The 22111-nt window shown below is 38.8% G+C and overlaps 1 protein-coding gene across 4 annotated transcripts in view; it reads right to left on the bottom strand.

Annotated features, from left to right (window-relative positions):
• Positions 1 to 22111, bottom strand: part of CDH12 (cadherin 12) — a 393880-nt gene that overhangs the window by 181433 nt on the left and 190336 nt on the right. Inside the window, exon 1 of one of the 4 annotated variants that reach the window (XM_026843112.1) lies at positions 2373 to 2475. The exons of the other annotated variants lie outside the window; for them this stretch is intronic. The gene's annotated coding sequence lies outside the window, so the exon portion shown is untranslated. Of the gene's footprint in view, positions 1 to 2372; positions 2476 to 22111 lie in introns of those variants that run through there. 4 annotated transcript variants of the gene reach the window in all.

Genomic DNA, 22111 nt, shown 5'->3' with positions numbered 1-22111 from the left:
AAAAAAGTCTATTGCCCTCAAAACTCAAAAAACCCAGGAGAAATTTACATTTTCATTTCATATGTTACATTGAAATGTCATCTTTTCTTTGTAAATTGTGCTTTATTTCTTAATTAAAAAAAAAAAAAAAAAAAAAGAAAAATCCCTTTTAGGATCATCAGCTTTTTGGGTCAACACTAAGTTGAATCAAGATTTGTAAAAAAAAGTTTGTTTCCAAAGAGATTTTTAAATGGAAAAGAGAAATAAGCCCCCTATTTTTTAATGCAGTAAAGCATTCTAGACTAAGTTCTCTTGTAGAAACAGTAGTAGAAGCATTATATAACAATTGTTTTCCATTCTCTCTTAATATCAGAAACTCTGTAAACCTTTATGAAACACCAAAAAAAAATTTAAATAAAACCAAATACAGCAGTAGCCCTGAAGTCACTTCTATCGTAAATTAAATGGAGTACAGTCCAATTGGAGCTATCAGCTGTGGGAGGTAAAAGCAAAAGAGGAATAGAGAAGATTACAAGATGCCATTCAACAAAGCAAGGCAGAAAATTGTAAAAGTAATTTTCAATATAGAACACAAGCTGGAAGTCTGCCCAAGATGGTTTAATGTGTTATATGACCAGAGAGATAAAATCTATGTCCCCATGATGGGCAACGGCCTTATGAGTTGGAGACTCCAAAAATTCAGCAGCTACGTGAACAGAAGACTCAGCAGCAGAAAGAGTTATGCAAAGGAGGCTACAGTATTCCTGAAACCCGGCAGGAAGATCAAGCACTTGGAAGGAAAGATTTTGAAGCCAGCCTGTACTTATGTCCGTATGATTGAATACTGTAACACAGCAGCTCTAAATATTTCTCTCCATAAAATGACAGCTTAATTTTATAAAATCAGCATAATTTTCATTTTCAAATGCTGAGTTGTGACATGAAACACTTATTTGCATGAATCTCCATCATGTTGTCAACACAAAGTTTCTTGGCAAACCTCTATGCTTGCACCTGCTCTAGCTATCAAGGCTATTAAACCAGCCTTCATGGGGCCCAGAAGCTTGGCTTTGCTTTCTTCATCCACTTTTGTCACTTGTGTTCTGCTCTCATCCTTTGCCATTACATACAGCAACAGAAAGTCCCTGCTTTGAGTCAAAGGTCACTAAGTCAATTAAGATTTCTGTCGTACAAAATCACTGCCACACAAAACCTGATGCTTCTGATCTAAGAAAAGGAAACACTAAAGATAATTGTGTTAAGTGGATTATACTTCATTCTGTACAAAAAAAAAGTGGAAAATGTTTAACACAATTTAATTTTTATTGCATTTGAAAAATAAATATTTTGCCTATATGCTTTATTTCTTTTCCATTGTGTGAATTAGGAATATCATTCTATAATTCATTCTTTATCCAGTAAGGTAATAAGTAATGACTTTAATTAAAAAATGTAAAGAGCTGAAAAGTGTCAATTTCCAATGTCAGTTTTGTGATGCAAGGAAAATCAGTCATGTTATTCTGCATTTTAATGTAGCCTTAATGTAGATTAGAATCTGACTCTATATTCCTATTCTATATTTGATTATATTCTGTAGTCATTCACAAAACTTTTGAAGCCTAAATAATACCTCCACAGCCCCACAGCTACTAACCAAGAACTCTGAAGAATGATAAATAAAGTGCCAACTTCATATGCCAAACCCATTTAGTTCAAGTACCTGTGGAATTGTACAGAATTACTTTGGCTTTTTATAATGTTAAATTAATTCTGAATTTGGCCCCAAATGTTTATTTATCAGCTATCAATTTTATAATGATCTAGGTTCTTCTAAAGAAACTATTAATAGTTTTGAAAGAAAAAAAAAGGGAAGAAATAGAGTTTGCATTCAAATGATCAACTCAAATGGCTGAAAAGATTTTAAAGTCCATTATGCCCATTCATATAATTTTATAATTGTTCTTTACAATACTGTGATTCAGTCAAGATTTAAACATTGAGTTAGCAGATTACTTTGCACTTCTGTCAAGAGACAATTCACAAGTTCACAGGTGCCAATGTATCCCTATATTTTCCTTTTTATTCAATTAAACACCATCTGTTTGCAGGTATCTCTTAAGATAAGCATCCATTTGTCTATTTCAGACTTTTAAAGATTATACATTGGAATGGATAAAAGAGACTGTTGCAGAACACAGTACATGCACATAGTACGGGGATGATTTTGACCCTAAACTTCATTTTTTGTTCCTGACAGACTATACATGACCAAATAATTGTGATGGAGGTTTTTTTTCATAGTTTTGGAGCTTTTAAAACAAAAAAATAAATCAATCAGAAAAGTAGTAACACCCTTGTAAGTAGGTTCAGCATCTCAGGGCTGCATAAATTACAGATTCCCTAGGAAGGTCTGCTTGTGGCCTCATTCAGATTCCACAAACTGAACTTGGCAGGATAGTTGCACATCATCTTTATTCAGTAAAGACCAGCTTCTTGAGCACTGTCTAGAATGGAAAGCATGATCACTAACCCTGCAGTTGCTTACACTTCACTCATTCTGATTGTAACGATAGAACAGATTTACCCTATTGAATAGAAACTGCTTAAATAAGTTCTTCCCCCTGCTTTAGTCTCTCTTATCCAACAGTGTCTAAGGTTAAAGATGTGATTTGACATTACTGTACTGAGACTAGTAATTTTTTGCTGTCTACATAAACATGCATGAGAATTATAGCAGCTATTCATACCTTCAAGTATTCATACATAAACATTTTATCAACTGAATATAAAATTTCTTATAATTATTGCTCTGTAATACTGTTGGTACTCGAATCATTTAAGTCAGAAAAGTATTAAAAAGTAAATTGTTCACAACGTGTCAGCCATGCTTTATTTCATTCTGAGAGCACTCTTTGGCATCTGTAGGCCTACTGGGATTCAGAAATCTTCTGTAAGATCATTTTACTACAAAAAAGACTCACTTGTATTTAAAGAGCCTGGCACTGAGCTGACAGCAGACTTTTCATCAGTCACAAATCTCCCTACCTCTATCTCCAACTTTTTCAGAAGTGAAAATTTGACTATTTACTAGGTTGTGTGAGAACAATTACTATTTTGGGACTCCATATGAGATAGCCATCTCTTTCCCTTAGGAGGAGGGGTACCCTGTGATTACCATATGTCACTCCAGATAGCTGGTCTGAAAGGGCCGACCTTGTGCCTCTTTCCAATTCTGTGAGAAGCCTGACAGGACACTTACCCATCACCATTAATAATCAGAGAAAGCCAGGCTCTTGGAGCACTGGCTTGGATAGAGAACAAGGTTAAAGATGCTTACAGAGTTCCACATGAGTTATTAGCTGTTAGCCTGATGTAAACATGACTAACAGATAATGGAATTAGTTTGGCTGAGCAGAAATCACCCAGAGGAGCCTAACACTTCTCTTCCATCATGAAATATTTCACAGAGGAGGGAGAAGGATAGGAAAAGTCTTACATGTCACTTTGAGAGCCTGGGTGGGTTATGACATTGCTTAAAACAGAATCCTCTTTAAAAGAGGCAGATGTGCTTTTTGTCTTTACTCAGGCACTATTGAGCTCAGAGGAAAATAAAATTAATGTGGGGAATGAGACAAACTGATAGAAAATGTTTTTGATATCAAATCACTTTGTTACAGTCCCACCTTCTTCAGTAAATATATTTCAGTAAGCTACTGAATGTTTTTGTCATCATGGATTTTTTTTCTCTGAATTTGTACAGTTATTATTTTACTAAATTTGTAGCCACATAAAAGTCTTTTTGTTTTGCTGGGGTTTTTTTCCTTCTTTTGTTGTTATTGTTGTTGTTGTTGTTTTCTTTTTTTGTAACACCATTTAACTCAATAAACAGCAATAGACCTGACAATTCATTGTTAAGCAGGCACTAACCAACATGAATTTGGGATCTATCAAACTTGCCTGCAGGAGTTGACAAGCAATTTTCTCCTGAGCAATCAGTGATTAGATGTTAAAAATAAAAGATAAAAGATTCTGGATTTCAGGTACACAGATAGACATCTAGACGAGCAACAAGGACAAGCAAGATATTGTTACAGATTTTTATCAATGTAACTGACACAAAAATCTGTTTAGGCTTGTGTCTAGAAACACACAGATGAAAAGTATAGCATTCACACTGCCTGCAATAACAACATAAAAGAAAAAAAAAAAAAAAGGAAAAAAAGAAAGAATCACAAGCTAAACTCTAACCCCACCTTCCAAACCAATTTTTTCCATAAGAAGAACAAAGAAAGAGGATGGGCAAACATCAGGAAAAAGAAGCATAGGAAGGACTGGGTGCTAGTGAAAAATGTTTATTTCTTTTGTATCCGCATAGGTCATGAAGTCAATGACATGTCAGCTGTTCATCTCTCCGAGTTCATTATTTCCCTTCTGTTTTGCTAAAGTTGATCAGAAAAAAGGAAAAGAAGAGAAAGGAAACATTTGTAAAAATGATGCTGAAAAAAGCCCAACAAATAATTTACCACCTTTCTTTTACACTTTTGTTGAATGCATTTTAGAGCAATGATATGAATGACAAAACAAGCTTTTATAATCACAGGATCTGGAGGCATTTTAAAATGGCATTTCAGAAGAAGAGAAAATAATTTTCAGGGAAAAAAAAAAATCAGTACACATCAGTTTCACCTGAAATGAACTCCTCAAGTCCCTAGTATCTTGAAAAACTGGTTCCTGAGTTTCCTGATTCTTATGCTAGAAAGGCTGAAAAACATTATGCATACTCAGTTCTTCAAATTTCAATAATTTAATCAAGGATTTGGAAGAAATTTGCTTCAAGGATGTAGTTCAATTGCAATTATGTGAATGCTTCTTATAAAGCTTATAAATTTCTTACGGCTCCTTTTCCTGCATATGGTCACTGTAGATAACATGCTCTAGGACATCCAGTACTACTTCTATTCAGAACAGCTGCAAAGCACAGTGGGATGTGAGTACACAGTTCCCTGGGTAAACAGCATGACCTTCCTTTGGTCACTGTGGACGATTTTTCCTGATGGTGCTTTTGGTTCTGCTCATTTCTCTATTCAAAATCATGTGTTCACTCATTCCACAAACTCATTTCTCAGCTCAGAAGCTGAAACACTGGAAACAGGCTCTTCCAAGCACTAGAGTCAACCAGGGGAAAGATTTACCTGTAAAGCATACAGCAGAATACCACTTACATCAGTATTTTCAGAAGGTGCGTACTAAGTGTGTTAGATGCAAGGGACACAAACTTTGTTTTCTCTATAAAGGAAGCTCTGCCAAAAACTTATATGTTAAATATTATGAACCTGCTTTTAATGAACAGGGTATTGAGGAGGTCCATCAAATGACATTATACCAAGCAGAAAAGAAACTACCTCTGTACGTGGAACATAAATAAATTCTACCTACATCTTCCAATGCAAAATTGCATGCTTTACAGGTAAATGTTAATAAATACGTTACTACTGTAATCCTGAACTCTATTCTGAACTTTCAGAAAAGAAAAAGTTGACACAGCATGATAACTGTAGTGTGGGTAAACCAAGAATATATATATTACCACAAAACAAAAACGAATTTTCAATTTTTTCTGTCCTGTTTGGAAAGAAAAAAAAATAACCCCACCAAAACCAACAAACATCTCTGTGGATCTAATAACTAATATAAAGAAAACACAAATGAAAGAGGTTTATAACAGAACAGTATATTTATTTACAGCACAGTTTGATGGTGGTGGACATGAAGCACATCAAACTTTTTAAGGATTAACGAAAATACATATTTCCTACATAAAAAGTTTTTTTCATAATCTTTGAAAGACCAAAAAACTACACAGTGATACATAAAACACTAAGCAGTGTATATAGTAGAACTGCTCATTTATAGGCCCATATATACCATTTTAATAAACGATTCAGAGTGTAGCACATGGCTTTCTAAGCATTAATGAATAAAACATCTTGACTATCCTGTGAGAATATCCTCACAGAATATGAATAAGAGCAACTATATTTCACAAAGATAAAATTGAAGGTATAGAGGTGATCAGAAAAAAATCCATTAGGGGCAAGCAACAGACTATAACAGAGCTAGGATTTGAACTACAGAATCACATAATCAGCTAGGTTGGAAAGGACTTTGAAGATCATCCAGTCTAACCACTAACCTAGCACTGACAGTTCCCAACTACACCATATCCCTCAGTAATATGCCAACCCGACTCTTAAACACCTCCAGGGATGGGGACTCCACCACCTCCCTGGGCAGCCCATTCCAACACCTAACAACCCTTTCTGGAAAGAAATGCTTCCTAATATCCAGTCTAAACCTTCCCTGGCACAATTTTGAGGCCATTCCCTCTGGTCTTACCACTTATTACTTGGTTAAAGAGGCTCATCCCCAGCTCTCTGCAACCTCCTTTCAGGTAGCTGTAGAGGGCGATGAGGTCTCCCCTCAGCCTCCTCTTCTCCAGACTAAACACCCCCAGTTCCCTCAGCCGCTCCTCCTACGCCCTGTGCTCCAGACCCTGCACCAGCTTCGTTGCCCTTCTCTGGACACGCTCGAGTCATTCAATGTCCTTTCTGTAGTGAGGGGCCCAAAACTGAACACAGGAATCGAGGGGCGGCCTCACCAGTGCCGAGTACAGGGGTCAGATCCCTTCCCTGTCCCTGCTGGCCACGCTAGTGCTGACACAAGCCAGGATGCCATTGGTCTTCTTGACCCCCTGGGCACACTGCTGGCTCCTCTTCAGCCGGCTGTCAATCAGCACCCCCAGGTCCCTCTCTGACTGGCAGCTCTCCAGCCAAAATTAAACTCAACTAAATCCAGAACTAAATCTAACACTTTATTTTCAACATGGACTTGGTCCTTTTCAGCTTGAAGTGATAGATTGAAAAACCAAAAGGCTCATAACTAAAAGGTTCTTTCTGCCATTTTTTGAAAAAGGCATCCTGACAATACAAAATTGAATCAATTGTTGACAGTGCTACTTAAAAACTCTGTGACCTGGCACAGCAAGTGCTTTCCTCAGCTTCTGAGATTACCCTCCTAAGACTGTCTTGTTGATGCTTTCATGTTACAGGAAGTCACATGCACAGAGCATGCAACATGCATGCAATTTTATGATTTATCATACATGGAAACTTGAAATGCCCATGCTTAATCAAAAAGAAAGCATCTGAAACACTACCAGTTTCTTGACTACCTTAGGATCTCCTTGAGAGTACAAACCAATGAGGTTTTGGTGAAGGAAAAACATCCAGGAGAAAAGAAATAAAAAAGAAAAAAATGGAAAAAAACCTAAAAGCTACAGTTAATTTCAATTTTCCAGGCTGATTACAATCTATAAAAAATGCACAGCAATTTATTTGTTAAGTAATAATTTATAGTATTCTAAACTGTGTATAGTGTTCAAAGCAAAGTTATTCTGTGTATAAAAGAGCAAGAACCTTGATTATTCAGGTGCACTGTCATGAATACTATTGAACTCTTCTCTCCTTTACAGAGAATGGATGACTGTCCTCTATAAAACATCTGTTTATAACAAACACATTTTAATAGCACTGTATGTAATTCACTGCTTTTGTTTAATATATGCTACTCTTCTGTATCCTACAGAACCTTGCTGTAAGATACCATTATTTTCAAAATGAATTGGTTATATTTTTTTAGTATTACTTATTCGTGAGAGTAGAGCATTATCTTGAATTTGATTTCTACACATTGATCAAAACCTGGTTTTCTTATTCAGTCACAAGATATCTACACATTTAAGGTGCTTAAGCTGATCTTAAACTCTGCATATTTTAACTACCAATAACATGATAATCACTAAAAAGTGCCTATAGCTGAAAGAAGAAATGGTTTATAGGCATCGAAGTAAATTTTTTGTATGAGAAGTTCCCATTTGCACTGCTGACCTTTATTGTGTCTGATCTATGCATATGAAATGGTGACTTACTCTATTATCTTCTGGATGCCCCAAACACTGGGTTGCAGAGAAGTTTAGGTTCATCCTATCCTCATGTTCATAAAATCTTAGTGGTAAACAGTTACCAACCCATTTAAAAACCACTTTAACTGAATTCAAGTTAAAGTAAAATGCACATTTCCCTCACTCCAGCTTTCAAAATAGGATGTTTTTCTCTCTCTTCAACTCTACTAATGTGTTCAAAAGGGACACTTGGTCTATTCAGCTAAGGTTAAACAGAATGCTATTTCCCCCCCCCTCTCAAAACCAGATATAGCTGCTATGCTCTTGGAGAGAAGATGGCAGTAAGGCACTCATAACCTTTTCCCTTACTTTATACCCCAGACAGCACTCTCTGAGAGAACCTCTGCTTTACTACCTCCATCAAAAATCATTACCTTTTGGTGAAATATTACATTCCTATAGCCATGATGCCCCATCAAGTTTCCCAAAGCACCCAGGCAGAATCAATCTTTCTCCTGGAAAATTACTGTGTTTGCTACCTACACAGGAAATCAGCTGACTCTGCTTTTTGAATAAAATAAGTACTTTTCTGCTTCCTTATATATGTGTGGGTTTTATGTGCTGTGCCTGACTGACCAATTAACAACTTTTTACTCAGTCAGAGAGAAATTTTATCCCCTCTTATTTTGGTGAATCACTAATACATTATGCTGTGACATCCAATCATTAAACATTACTAAATTTTTATCTTTTTTCATTTATATTAAGAAACGTACATGACAAATATTCCAACATTATATATATGTAGCTCATTATTATTTTTAAGATAAAATATGGTAGTAATTAGTCACTCTCAGATGACTGATCTTCAATGTCTTTTACTGAGCCACTGCAAACTTCTCATGACTCAACCTAGCTTTTACCTGTACAATGATAAGCAGACCTGGATCTTTTGCCTTCATCAGTGCATGATAAAGATCACTGACACTTTATTTTTTGCATTAATTATGTGGATTACTGAACTTCCACAGAAGCCTACTGTCAATTTTTATTTTTCTGCAGAGTACTTTTAGTACTTTACTGCATGAAATCTCAAACTGAAGTGTTGAAATAATTATTTCATTTCTGTATTACTAAATGGAAAAGACCACAGCAATATAGAAGTGTGTGATGGTTTTGGCTGGGATAGAGTTAATTTTCTTCATAGTAGCCAATATTGGACTATATTTTGGATTTGTGATGGAAACAGTGTTGATAACACAGGGATGTTTTCGTTACTGCTGAGCAGTGCTTACACAGAGTCAAGGCCTTTTCTGCTCCTCATCCTACCCCACCAGCAAATAGGCTGGGGGTGCACAAGAAGTTGGGAGGGGACACAGCTGGGACAGCTGACCCCAACTGACCAAAGGGATATCCTACACCATATGATGTCATGATCACTAATAAAACTAGGGGTAAGTTTGGCTGGAGGACTGCTGCTCAAGAGTTGGCTGGGCATCAGTTGGTGGTGAGCAATTATTCTCATTTGCATCACTCATCTTTATTGGGTTTTCTTTCTCTTTGTTATTTTCCTTTTAATTATTACTGTTTATATTAATATCAATAATATTAATATTTATTTCAATTATTAAACTGTCCTAATCTCAACTCACGAGTTTTCTCACTTCTACACTTCCAATTCTCTTCCCTGCATCTTGCTGGGTGGGAGTGAGCAAGCAGCTGTGTGGTGCTTAGGTGCTGGCTGAGATTAAAACATAACAGAGCACAAGAATCATTTTTTTTCTGATGAAGGTGGTGAATAAAATCTTACATTTTGAGCATTACATTTCTTGTCTACTTGCCATCAGCCTTTCAAAGGACTCAGGTTTCTATAATGTATTCTCAGCTAACTGGGCATGCCCAGCACAAACACTAAAATAAGGTCATATTATCATAAAATATAACTAACTAGCTTTTTTCTTTTTCTTTTTCTTTTTCTTTTTTTCTTTTTTTTTTTTCTTTAATGAGGAGTCAGCTAGTACACACTCATTACTAGCAGAAGACACAGCCCAATAAATGGATTACATCTTTCTTCATATTGCTCAAGCTGTCCTAGAATGCGATTATTTCAGTTTTATTGGCAATCTGGCTGTTGTTTTAACATGGCATGCTGTTAAACACCACAGCCATTTGCTCACTCCCTCATAGTGGGATGGGGATGAGAATCAAAAAAAAAGGTAAAACTCATGGGCTAAGATAAAGACAGCTTAATAGGACAGAAAAGGATGGGGGAAAAAATGATAAGAGAATTAGAATATACAAAACGTGATGCACAATGCAACAGCTCACCACCTGCTGCCGATGTCCAGCAGTTCCTGAGCAGTGGTTCCCCAGACAGCTTTCCCCCTAGTTCATATACTGAGCATGACGTCATATGGTATGAACTATCCCTTTGGCAAGTTTGGATCAGCTGTCCTGGCTGTGTCCCCTTTCCGCTTCTTGTGGCACCCTGCCAGCCTCCTCGTTGGCAGGGCAGGATGAGAAGCTGAAACGTTCTTGACTTAGTAGTGTAAGCAGTGCTCTGCAACAACTAAAACATCAGGGTGTTATCAACATTACTCTCATCCTAAATCCAAAACACAGCACTATACCAGCTAATTTTGCTAATTCAGTATATATTAATATTAATTCAGTATAATTCAGCAGCTGAAAACTCTGCATGACTTTCATTCCTTGCAGGTTGCTGGATTTGTTTTTACACCTCTGTGATTCTCTGCTTGTGAATGCAATAAAGCAAAAAACTGTATCTTGTCTTTTATGGGATCTCACTTCAGAGTGATTCTTCCATACTCTGAATGAAAATGAAAAGGTTTCAAGCAAGTTGGCAAGAAAAGTTTTTTACAAATTTAAGACAGTCATTGTTCCTTTGGAAGGAAGGAGTGTTAGAATTGTTGCGACAAGGTATTATTTGGTTTACTAACCACCAGTTTAGGCTCTGTAAGCTATAGCTTGCCCTGTTGACCTATGCTACAGGCTTTCACAGCTTGTCTATTTGCTTGTGGACCTGAGGTTCACATAAATAGGTCAAACTATTTCTTTTTTGTAATTCAAATAACCTTCATGCACTGTGTTATGAAAATATTTTTTTTTCTGCAGTGACAAAGATTCATGTCTGCTGTCTTTGATTAAAATTCCAGATTATAGTAAGAATGATATATGGGGTAACTTTGAACGGGAATATACATGAAGTCCCAGTCTCTAATGACTTAACTACAATGGGCAGTGTCTCATGCTCAGTGGCTTCTGGACTGCAATGTACTGACTGTCAAGTCTGTAATCAAGCTTCCAACTTTTCTCCATGAGCACCTGTACTGGGTCTGGCTGAGCTGGAATTGTTTTTCCCCTCTAGCAGCCCTCACAGTGTTTTATGCTGGGAGCTGGCAGGGTGTTGGTAGCACCCTGGTGTTGTGGCTACTGCTGAGCAGTGCTTACACAGCACCAAGGCTCTTTCCGACATTTCCCCTCCGTGGGATGGGGTGGGCAAGATCTTGGGAGGGGACACAACCAGGACAGCTGACCGGAACTGCCCAAAGGGATATTTCAGACTGTGTGACATCTGCTCAGTATAAAGCTGGGAGAAAGGAGGAAGGGGGTGGGGTCACCCTTGGTCCTCCGAGGCAACCACTACGCGTATGGGAGCCCTGATCCTGAGAAGGCCTGACAGCGCCTCTTCATGGGATGTAGAGAATAAATCTGTTTCCTTTTTTTTGCTTCCACACGCAGACCTTTGCTTCATTTTGCTTATATTAAAACTGATTTTGTTTTACCCACAAGGGTTGGTCTATGTTATTTTCTTTCCCCTGTTTGCCATGTTGAGAAAACAAGGGGAAAATGGGCGGGGAGTGATAGAGCAACTTGGTGGGTACCGGGCATTTAGCCAAAGTCAAACCACCACAGCACCTAAAGTGTTTTAAAGAGTGTTTTCTATGATTTGTGCAAAATCTCACACTCAGAAAATCTTTTCACCAAGCTACTACTGAAAGACAAATAACAGTACTATTAGTGTTACTATTTTCCCTCTTTAAAATTATTATTTTCCCTGTTTGTGTTTCATATAAGCTAAATTTCTGGCTCTTCCCAATGGTGTTCAGGATCTCTGGTCATCCTCCGCCATTTGTTTCCTCTTTTCAGATTAAATGTCCAATATGTTCTCTTTTGCATCAATAAAGTATATCTTCCTAAAAGATATTCTAGATGCCAACAAAGGCAATGCAAAAAGTAAGCTGAGGACTGTCTTTTAAAAATGAAAACACTTTTGAAAAAGCATGTCTCCTAGAATTTCTTCTCTCTTGGTAGTAAAAAAAAAATATTCCTTTTTTTTGACATTTTGTTAATTATTTAGCTAGATAGGTATGGAAGGAATCAGAAATAATTTTGTTTTGGAGGTACAGATGATCTGGTGCTTGGTTTTGTCTGTTGGGGTTTTTTTTAGAACAGGTTAAGAATACATACTTGCTACATGTCATATACTCCTTAGTCAAAAAACTTGAAAATCTACTTCTCCTCAGGGAAAGGGGAACCCCCTTGTTATGTGAAGGGTAGGGTTGGAGTCTTACTTTGCCTCTGAACTCTGAAGTACTTACAGATCCTAAAATGCAATAAAAGCAGTCTCTTGACAATTCTAGGTCTTTTACCAACATAGTACTGCAAGCTGTCACTCTCTCCAATTCATTAACTTACACATATAGTTTCAATATTTAATAATATGGATAAAAATTCCACTATATACAAGGAATTTTAGCTTCTTACTCCCTTGCCACCTGCTTGATTACTATTTAACTATTTCTGATGTAGAAGTACCTAATCTGAAATTAGTAAGTGTTTTCTCCATGCAGACTATCTATTATTTTTTAGCTGTAATACTGATCACAGCATCATCTAGGTAGGAAAAGACATTGAAGATCACCCAGTCCAACCATTAACCTAACACTGACAGTTCCCAGCTACACCATATCCCTCAGTAATATGCCAACCCGACTCTTAAACACCTCCAGGGATGGGGACTCAACCACTGTCCTGGGCAGCCCATTCCAACACCTAACAACCCATTCTGTAAAGAAATGCTTCCTCATATCCAGTCTAAACCTTCCCTGGTGCAACTTAAGGCCATTCCCTCTTGTCGTGTCACTTGTTACTTGGTTAAAGAGACTCATCCCCAGCTCTCTGAAACCTCCTTTCAGGTAGCTGTAGAGGGCAATGAGGTCTCCCCTCAGCCTCCTCTTCTCCAGACTAAACACCCCCAGTTCCCTCAGCCGCTCCTCCTACGCCCTGTGCTCCAGACCCTGCACCAGCTCCGTTGCCCTTCTCTGGACACGCTCGAGTCATTCAATGTCCTTTTTGGAGTGAGGGGCCCAAAACTGAACACAGGAATCGAGGGGCGGCCTCACCAGTGCCGAATACAGGAGTCAGATCCCTTCCCTGTCCCTGCTGGCCACGCTATTTCTGACACAAGATGCCATTGGCCTTCTTGGCCACCTGGGCACACTGCTGGCTTCTGTTCAGACAGCTGTCAATCAAACCCCCCAGGTCCCTCTCTGACTGGCAGCTCTCCAGCCACTCCTCCCCAAGCCTGTAGCGCTGCTGGGGGTTGTTGTGGCCCAAGGGCAGCCCCCGGCATTTGGCCTTATGGAAACTCCTCCAGTTGGCCTCAGCCCATGGCTCCAGCCTGTCCAGGTCTCTCTGCAGAGCCTCCCGACCCTCGAGCACATCAACACTCCCACCCAACTTGGGGTCACCTGCAAACTGACTGAGGGTGCACTCGATCCCCTCGTCCAGATCATCAATAAAGATGTTAAACAGGAGTGGCCCCAAAACCGAGCCCTGGGGGACACCACTTGTGACCGGCCACCAACTGGATTTAACTCCATTCACCACAACTCTTTGGGCCCAGCCATCGAAACAGTTTTTTACCCAGTGAAGCGTGTGCCCATCCAAGCCGCAAGCAGTCAGTTTTGCCAGGAGAATGTTGTGGGAAAAGGTGTCAAAGGCTTTACTAAAGTCAAGGTAAACAACATCCACAGCCTTTCCCTGCAGGTTGCCCTGTCATGGAAGGAGATCAGGTTTGTCAAGCAGGCCCTGCCTTTCATAAACCCATGCTGACTGGGCCTGAGCATCTGGTTGTCCTGCATGTGTTGTGTGATGGCACTCAGGATGCGCTGCTCCATCAGCTTCCCAGGCAACAAAGTCAAGCTGACAGGCCTGTAATTTCCCAGATCATCCTTCCAACCCTTCTTATATATGGCATCACACTGGCCTATTTCCACTCTGTCGGGACCTCCCCGGTCAGCCAGAACTGCTGGTAAATGATGGAAAGTGGCCTGGCGAGCACCCCAGCCAGCTCCTTCAGCACCCTCGGGTGTATCCCATCCGGTCCCATAGACTTGTGTGTGTCTGTGTGATGCAGCAGGTCACTGACTGTCTCCTCCTGGATCGCAGGGTGGTTCGTTCTCTCAGTCTCTGTCTTCTGGCTGAGGAGGCCGGATTCCCTCAGTACAACTGGTCTTGTTATTAAAGACTGAGGTGAAGAAGGTATTAAGCACATCACTTTTTTCCTCATCACTCATTGCCATGTTTCCTCCTGTGTCTAGCTGGGGATGGAGGCTCTCTCTGGTCTTTCTTTTTCTGTTGACATACCTAACGAAACATTTCTTGTTATCTTTGACCAATGAAGCCAGATTAGTTTCTAGCTGGGCTTTAGACCCTCCTGTTTTCTGCCCTGCATAGCCTCACAGCATCTTTGTAATCACTGTGAGTGGCTAGTCCCCTCTTCCAAAGGCTGTAAACTCTCCTTTTCTCTCCGAGTTGCAGCCAAAGCTCCCTGTTCAGCCAGGGTGGTCTTCTCTGTCACTGGCTTCTCTTAGAGCACCTGGGACTGCCTGCTCCTCTGCCATTAACACTTCCTTCTTAAAGATCGCCCAGCCTTCCTGGACCCCTACACCCTTCAGGAGAGTCTCCCAGGGGATCCTTTCAAACAGGTGCCTAAACAAGTCAGTCCTCTGGAAGTCCAGCATGGCAGTTCTACTTCCTTCTCTCCTGGCTTCTCTAAGAATAGAGAACACTATTATTTCATGATTGCTGTGCCCTAGTTGGCCTCCAACCGCCACATCATCCACCAGTCCCTCTCCAGCAGGGCACCTTCTCTGGTCGGTTCAGTCACCAGCTGTGTCAAAAAGTTATCTTCCACACATTCCAAGAATTTCTGGGACTGATCCCTCTCTGCAGTGTTGCATTTCCAGCAGATGTCTGGGAAGTTAAAGTCTCCCACAAGAACAAGGGCAAGTGATTGTGAGATTTCTCCTAAGTACCTATAGAATTTTTCATCTACCTCTCTGTCCTGTTTGGGGGTCTATAATAGAATCCCACTACAACATCTGCCCTGTTGGCCTTCCCCTGATTCTAACACGAAGACACTCCACCCTGTCTTCACTATAGTTGTGTTTGAAGCAATCATAACAGTTTAGATCAGTTGCAGCTCAGCAGAATTTTCCCCTTGTCAAAGTATTCAGGCCTTTAAGGTTTCCAGTCCTGAACTGCGTATGCACTTCTGCCTCAAGTGTTTTGTCTGGGGTTGTTGGTAGTGTTCTGAATTCTGTTTGCTGGTTTCCTAGCCATCATTTTCACCTTTTGAGAAAAAAAAATGTCATGGCCAGGTGCATATAATATGATTATGTTTAAAATAGCCCGTAGGAATAAGTGATACAAATGTTTCTGAAATCCAAGCAGAACATTCCTGTACATGTATTTAATAAGTTTAGCTAGTGTCTCAAAGTGTCTTGCTTATTCTTTTGTATCTCTTCCATACACTTATGGATTCATTTAAATTGGCATTAATTCATCCCAACCCCTTGGGCCTTGAAGTCAGATATCTAAGAGAACTAAACGTGACATTTTTCAAGTCCTGCATACAGAAGTCACATCAGACTAACATGAGGACACTTAAAAGCTACTTCAGGTAAGCGTGCTTTTCTACCTCAGAAACGCTCAGGCCATTAATGTTTCTAGCTACCTTTAGTCTATTGAGATGCAGCAATGACAGAAATTCAAAGAATTGATCGTAAGTAGTTTCTATTTTTCATTCTGTTTTAAATGTTTAGTTAAAGCTATCAGCCCAAAGTCAGGTGCAGATGGAGCAGAACACAAATTCCTACATGTTCCTTTTTTATCTTATTTCTCTGTGGTAAGAATCTACTTTGTCATTTTTGCACAGTCAGTATCATAGTGCGGCATCTCTCTCAAACTCTATTCTTTCACTTTTGCACACAATATAATACATATTGAAAAGTGACCTAGTTTTGTATCAGTACATAAAGTTACAGATCATAAATCAGATGATTTATGACTAGGTAGACTATGCCTGAAAATGTTTGTGAATGCATGCTGATAGGAAGGAGGCATTAAAACAAAAAGCAGCAGTTCTGGGTTTAACTGCATATGGATGAAATAAGAAGGTTCAAATTTCAATTCAAGGTGTATGATTTATCTGATATACACTACTGAACTATACAGTCAGGAACTGGATTATTCTTTCAGCTATTTTTTTTTTTCATGTCTTCTGATGTTTTCTCCATTATCCATGTGAGAATCAGCTGCAAAATTCCTCACACAGCCTCTTATGTTAATATTCAAGAAAATATTTCCTGACCTTTTCCTTGACAGGAGGACAAACTTTGTAAGACCAAACATCAGGTTGCCCTGTCCCTCACATGATGGATATACAGATAATGTATCTGTTTATGTGATTGGATGCACAGAAATTGCACCATATGACATGATGTAATTATACATCTATGCGATGCTATTGCACAACCAAATGTGAACCTGCCACATTACAGACATGCTGCTTAGTCATATGAGAGACAAGAGGCAAAAGTAGGCAAAAGAAGACATAGAAGAAAAGGCCATAAGGAGCAGACCACCATGATAATGAAATCAACACTGCTCATATCTAAGGGGCCACTGATTAAAGTGGATCACAGTCAACATAGACATGTCTATCCATACAGGGGGTATTACTGCTTTGCTTTATAGCTTTATTAAATAGATAGGACATATATACAATAATGTAGAGAAAAGGTAACAAGGAGAGTTAAGCATAAAGCCTAAACACCTCAGAATCCATTGGTTGAAAAAATTGTTGTTAGGACTTATGTATGTAAGTGGTAAGGACATTAAAATATATATGTGAGTAAGAGTGCTAACATCAGAAGTAGCTAGCAAGTGGTCTATAGGATTTTCCAGAGATTTTTAGTAAAATTTTGAAAGTAAAAAATTGTTAAGAAAAACAATTGGGGTTGTAGGCTATAAATTCTAAGCTATGCCCAACCAGCATTACACAAAAAGAAACCAACAACTGGTATACATCAACAGCTCAGTTTTCACTGTTACCTCTCACGCTCACAAAAGGATTTAAGATCTGTTCTAACAATCTCTTTTACCATTAATGTTAAATTAATGCATATATGCATGTACAGTTGTCCTATTAAGACACTAGAGATAAAATTCTAACAGTCCACTTCTGATATCATCAAGTCACGGTAGGTAGCTAATTTCTAGTTAATTAAATATGCAGCAAGTAGCTAATACAGTGTGTAAAACTCTTATCCTCTTTGAACTGCACACCTCCTTAAACCTGAAATTTCCCTCCAAAGAGAATACGACGAAAAAGAAACATTGAAAAGGGATGAGGAGGACAGAAAGCTACTGAAGAGCTGAGCCTGGATCTATCTATTTCTTTTAATATATTCATGGTGTTTTACTCCTTTTACCTTCAGAGAGAGAGTTCATTAAATTAAAGATGTGCTGTACTTCATTTAGTCAGTGTTAAGTGTTGGAAGCATGAGAAAAGCAAACCAGTGAGAAATCTGTAAAGCATATGTATTTCCTTGACACAAGGTGCCCAGAACAAGCACAGGATGGGACTGAGGTCCCGTGATTTGTGCTTGTCGTGGCTCCAAGGAGGAATGCAAAGTGAAGTGTAGACCGCACAGTCCCATTCTTTCACTTATCGCAAGGATTTCTGCAGTAGCCAAAACTTTTTTGTAGTGGCCTTGTGTTTCATCCTCCCTCTTTTTCCCCTCAAAAAAACCAGCTGTACCCTTCACACCAAGGAATGTGCTGTGTCATTACTTAGAAGATAATGGCTTGACTACAGTCCCACCCACTAACACATAAATACTTATTTAAATACTACCGCAACTTTGTGTCTAACTTGGGAGGACCATAATCCGACACCAAATGGGAGGTACAGAGTGACGTGTTTGTGCTCCTCGCACTCCCCCAGAAGGGATGTCTTTTACTAAGATTTGAGCCCTTGACTGTGCTGAGTGATTACCCAGGGACTAAGTGTGTGTGATTGCAATTGTTTTTCTTTTTGTGTGTAGTGCTATATAGCCAACCTGCAGTTTGTGCACTTGTCGCGGGCAATCTCAAAGAATCTGTAGATGTTGCATAAGAACAAACCGTACTATTCATGAACCTGACTGCTTCTCTTGAATGAGACCAGACCTACAGCCCACGGGCTGTTTGTGCATCTGGGTCAGAGCAGTTACCTCCCTAATTGGCATACCTATTAAGAGATAAGTCCAGCTTCCCCTAGCCTCTCTAATCTCTGAGGACCGGCTAGAATGCAAAGGGATTCATCTCTTACCTAATTTAATTCATCACCTTAAATGCAACAGTCAGCATTACAACATTTCCAGTGTTCTTAATCAGTCATCACAGTGCTATGCATCTCCAACCTTCTACACATTGGACCCTGGCTGTATGATAGAAACTGAGCTCAAATTAGAAAGAATATGAAGATTATTTAAATATTATTTTAAATGTTTGTGAATCTTTGTTTATATTACAAGATTCCGTAAAACCACCATTGAAATGAAAATCTTCATCTACCAGAGCATTTTATTTACTCAGCTGTAACTGCCAGAATCATGTCCCATTTCACTTTTTAGTTTTTTTGAAAAGGGTACTGGTGACTTCTGATGTTCTCCCAATACACTCCCTTTGTTGATAAATGAAACAGACAATAGAAAATAACCAAAATATGCGACTGAACATTTTAGTGACTGAGAAGGGGATCAGAGTTTATACACAATTTGCTTCACCTCTTCTATTCAAAAATTTGCATTCAGGTCTCAAAATATAGTAAGTTTCCACCAACCTCATTGCATCTTGGAGGGGCAGGGGGTGGGGATGAGCACTTCAAACAAGCCTGGATCTGCTGTACTGTAACTGCTCTGATCCACATATATGGAGTACCTTATTTTGTAATGCTTTCTAGTTCACCAAAACCATAACCTAAACCTCATTTTGAAGATTGTGTATATATTTAATGATGTATACATATATACTATATCTATTGTTATATTATATGAATACATTCAATAATAAAGAAAACCAACATATGTAGCCTAATAGTTAGCTTCACTCAGATGAGACCTGTAACTTCAAGAGAAGTACAGAGAAAATGTCCTGCTGGAGTTGAATTGTTGACAGCAGTGGCTTTAATTAGGCTTCACTTTGGTTCATGTCATCACTACTGCTCTTTCTGGCTGTATACAGCTCTTTCAGAAGAACTATAGAGAACTGTCTAGCCAGTCTTAAAACGTAAAGTCAACTGTCATTCATTCTTCCCAGAGCCATGGATCTCTGAATTGCATCTGACACATATTTCTGTATCGAGGCTGTCATTATTGATAAGAAAAGTGCTGATAACTTTTTCTTTCCTAAAAAAATGCTGCTCTAGTTGAACACACACTCTTCAGTATATCATACAAGAATCTTCTGAGAATGAGAAAAACCTTTGTTACCGGAAACAGAAAAAGACTCAATACACAAAACAATTAATGCAGCACTAACCAATGGAGCAATATGGAAATTACTATTAGGAATTCAAATTTATCATCTTAGCATCAATAAAAAAATTGGTTTAACCTCATGAGACTGACTATTCACATTTAAGTCATACCTACTACTATAATCTCTCCCTGAAAAGTTAAACTCAAAAGCATGTGATAGTTTTCTGTGGGTTTTTTTCTGCTCTCTGGCGGTTTTCTTTTCCTTTACAGATGATTTCTTCATACATGGTTGTGTCAAACGAATCCTAGTTGCCTCTGTGATTATGTTTTGTAACTATTGCTGACTTAATATTTTCACTGTATTTTAACTTTCAAGTTTAATTTTCTTGGGTACATTGGAATAGTCCAACACTACTATCCAGGGCTAATTAATTATAAATGCACATTTTAAAAGGTTTCAGGAAACTAGGATTTACTTTTTCTGTAACGGAATGTACCTTTCAAATACTCTACCTCCCCTTGTTCCTAAGTATTGGCAAAACAGACCTTGCTTTTAACCAAAGGTTTTCAGGCCTTTGTCTATTGTTTCATTACAAAACCAAACAAAAACCTTCTGTCTTAAAGTTCTGAAAGCTAAATTAATTAAAAAAAAAAAACCAACAACAAACAAACAAAAAAAAACCCACAAAGAAACCCCCACCTTTTCTAGAAATTAGATTTGTGCTCTTGTATTATGTAACCATTTGACCATATGAATGTTGGAACTGTCTAACTTGAAATCCTGCTGGAGTACTTGGAGTTGAAAACAGAGCCATAAGTCATTGAAAATTTAATTTCCCCTAGATTTACAGTGAAAGCTCAGCTTTGATCTATGACATCTATGTCCCAACAAACTGGCTATTCTTAATGTTATCATGCTTCAGACACATGCTTCCATCACTGAAATATAAGGTGTAATTTTTGGATCACTGATACAGGACTACAATAATGAATTAATAAACTGGAAGTGACAGAGAATGCTTTGAAGAATGTAGCTATGATTAACAGACATCAATCAGCATGCTAAGCCTCTGATTCAGCAAAGTGCTTCTGTCCCAGTCCTGACTTCAAGCATGCGAGCAGTCCCATTGATCTGAGTCAGTCTCGGCCCTGGCACAGTGGGGTCACTGAAGGAGCAGGACACTGCTCCAAAAGCACAAGCCTGCCACAGCTTTGTTTCCATTAGGGACAAGTCAGAATTGGGTGGTGGCAGTAGCAGCAGCAGAAGACCAGGGCACAGTTGGCTGGAGAGTGGGGGCTACCAGGAAGGTGATGACTGAGTTTCCTGATGCTTTCAAACCCACAGACACCTTGCCCTTGTGAACAGCCTGTGCAACCAAACGGCCACCCTCCCTCAACACTCCTTCCCTATTCAAATCTCACAGGGGTTTGTTTGTTTGTTTAAGGGATTTTTGGTTGTATTTGCTGTAGTCATAAAAAGGAAACTTTAGAAATGCACAGGTATGTTGATGAGTCCATCATGTGCATATCTAATAGATCTGCTACTCAGATCATGGTTGTTTATATACCAAATTCTACAAAGACTATGAACTCTCCCTGTCCTGAGCAAGTCACTAGTAGATGGAGTTATAAAACAGAAAACAAAGAAACAAAAATTTTATGTGGCGATACCCAATAATGGGACATTGAAAGCAAGGCTTCTGTATTTTAGATACACAAAAATTAGGAAAGATGCAGCAAAATAAGGAATTAAAATTAAGTCTCAGGATATGAATAAGGGAGCAGGTTATAGGGAATTATACTACGGAAATGGAAAAAAAGTGGGAGAAAGAGGGGGAGAAAGAGAAGGACAGTGAAAGAGAGAGAAGGAGAGAGGAAGGGAAGGACAAGACACACCCCCCAGAAACAATGGAGTTTGAAGCTCCCAGCAGAACAAGAAATGCCATTTTGTCTCATGATTGGGAAGACCATATCTACAAAGACTGAACCTAGAGTTTCTAATGCCCTGACTACAAGCCTGGTCTTGGACCAGGAGTTGTGACAAGACAGAGATTTTGCTGACCCCAGTCAAAAGGGTAGCACTCAGCTTACCAACAAAACCACTCACTTGCCTGCAGCAAGACTTTGAGAGAATTTTATGCATTTCTAGTCCTTCAAAAAAGCCCCATGAAGTCTTTGCCAAAATTACTAGCCTTCCACTTCTTCCAACCCGATATTATTTTAGAATAAAGCAGCCTGTTTTTCTTTCCCCTTTCTCTTTCTCTTTCTCTTTCTCTTTCTCTTTCTCTTTCTCTTTCTCTTTCTCTTTCTCTTTCTCTTTCTCTTTCTCTTTCTCTTT

Source organism: Athene cunicularia (assembly GCF_003259725.1).
Source record: "Athene cunicularia isolate RWA chromosome 2 unlocalized genomic scaffold, athCun1 chr2_part1, whole genome shotgun sequence".
Classification (NCBI taxonomy): Eukaryota; Metazoa; Chordata; class Aves; order Strigiformes; family Strigidae; genus Athene; species Athene cunicularia.
The sequence above is the reverse complement of the archived record's forward strand: the minus strand, read 5'-3'. Positions and strand labels throughout refer to the sequence as shown.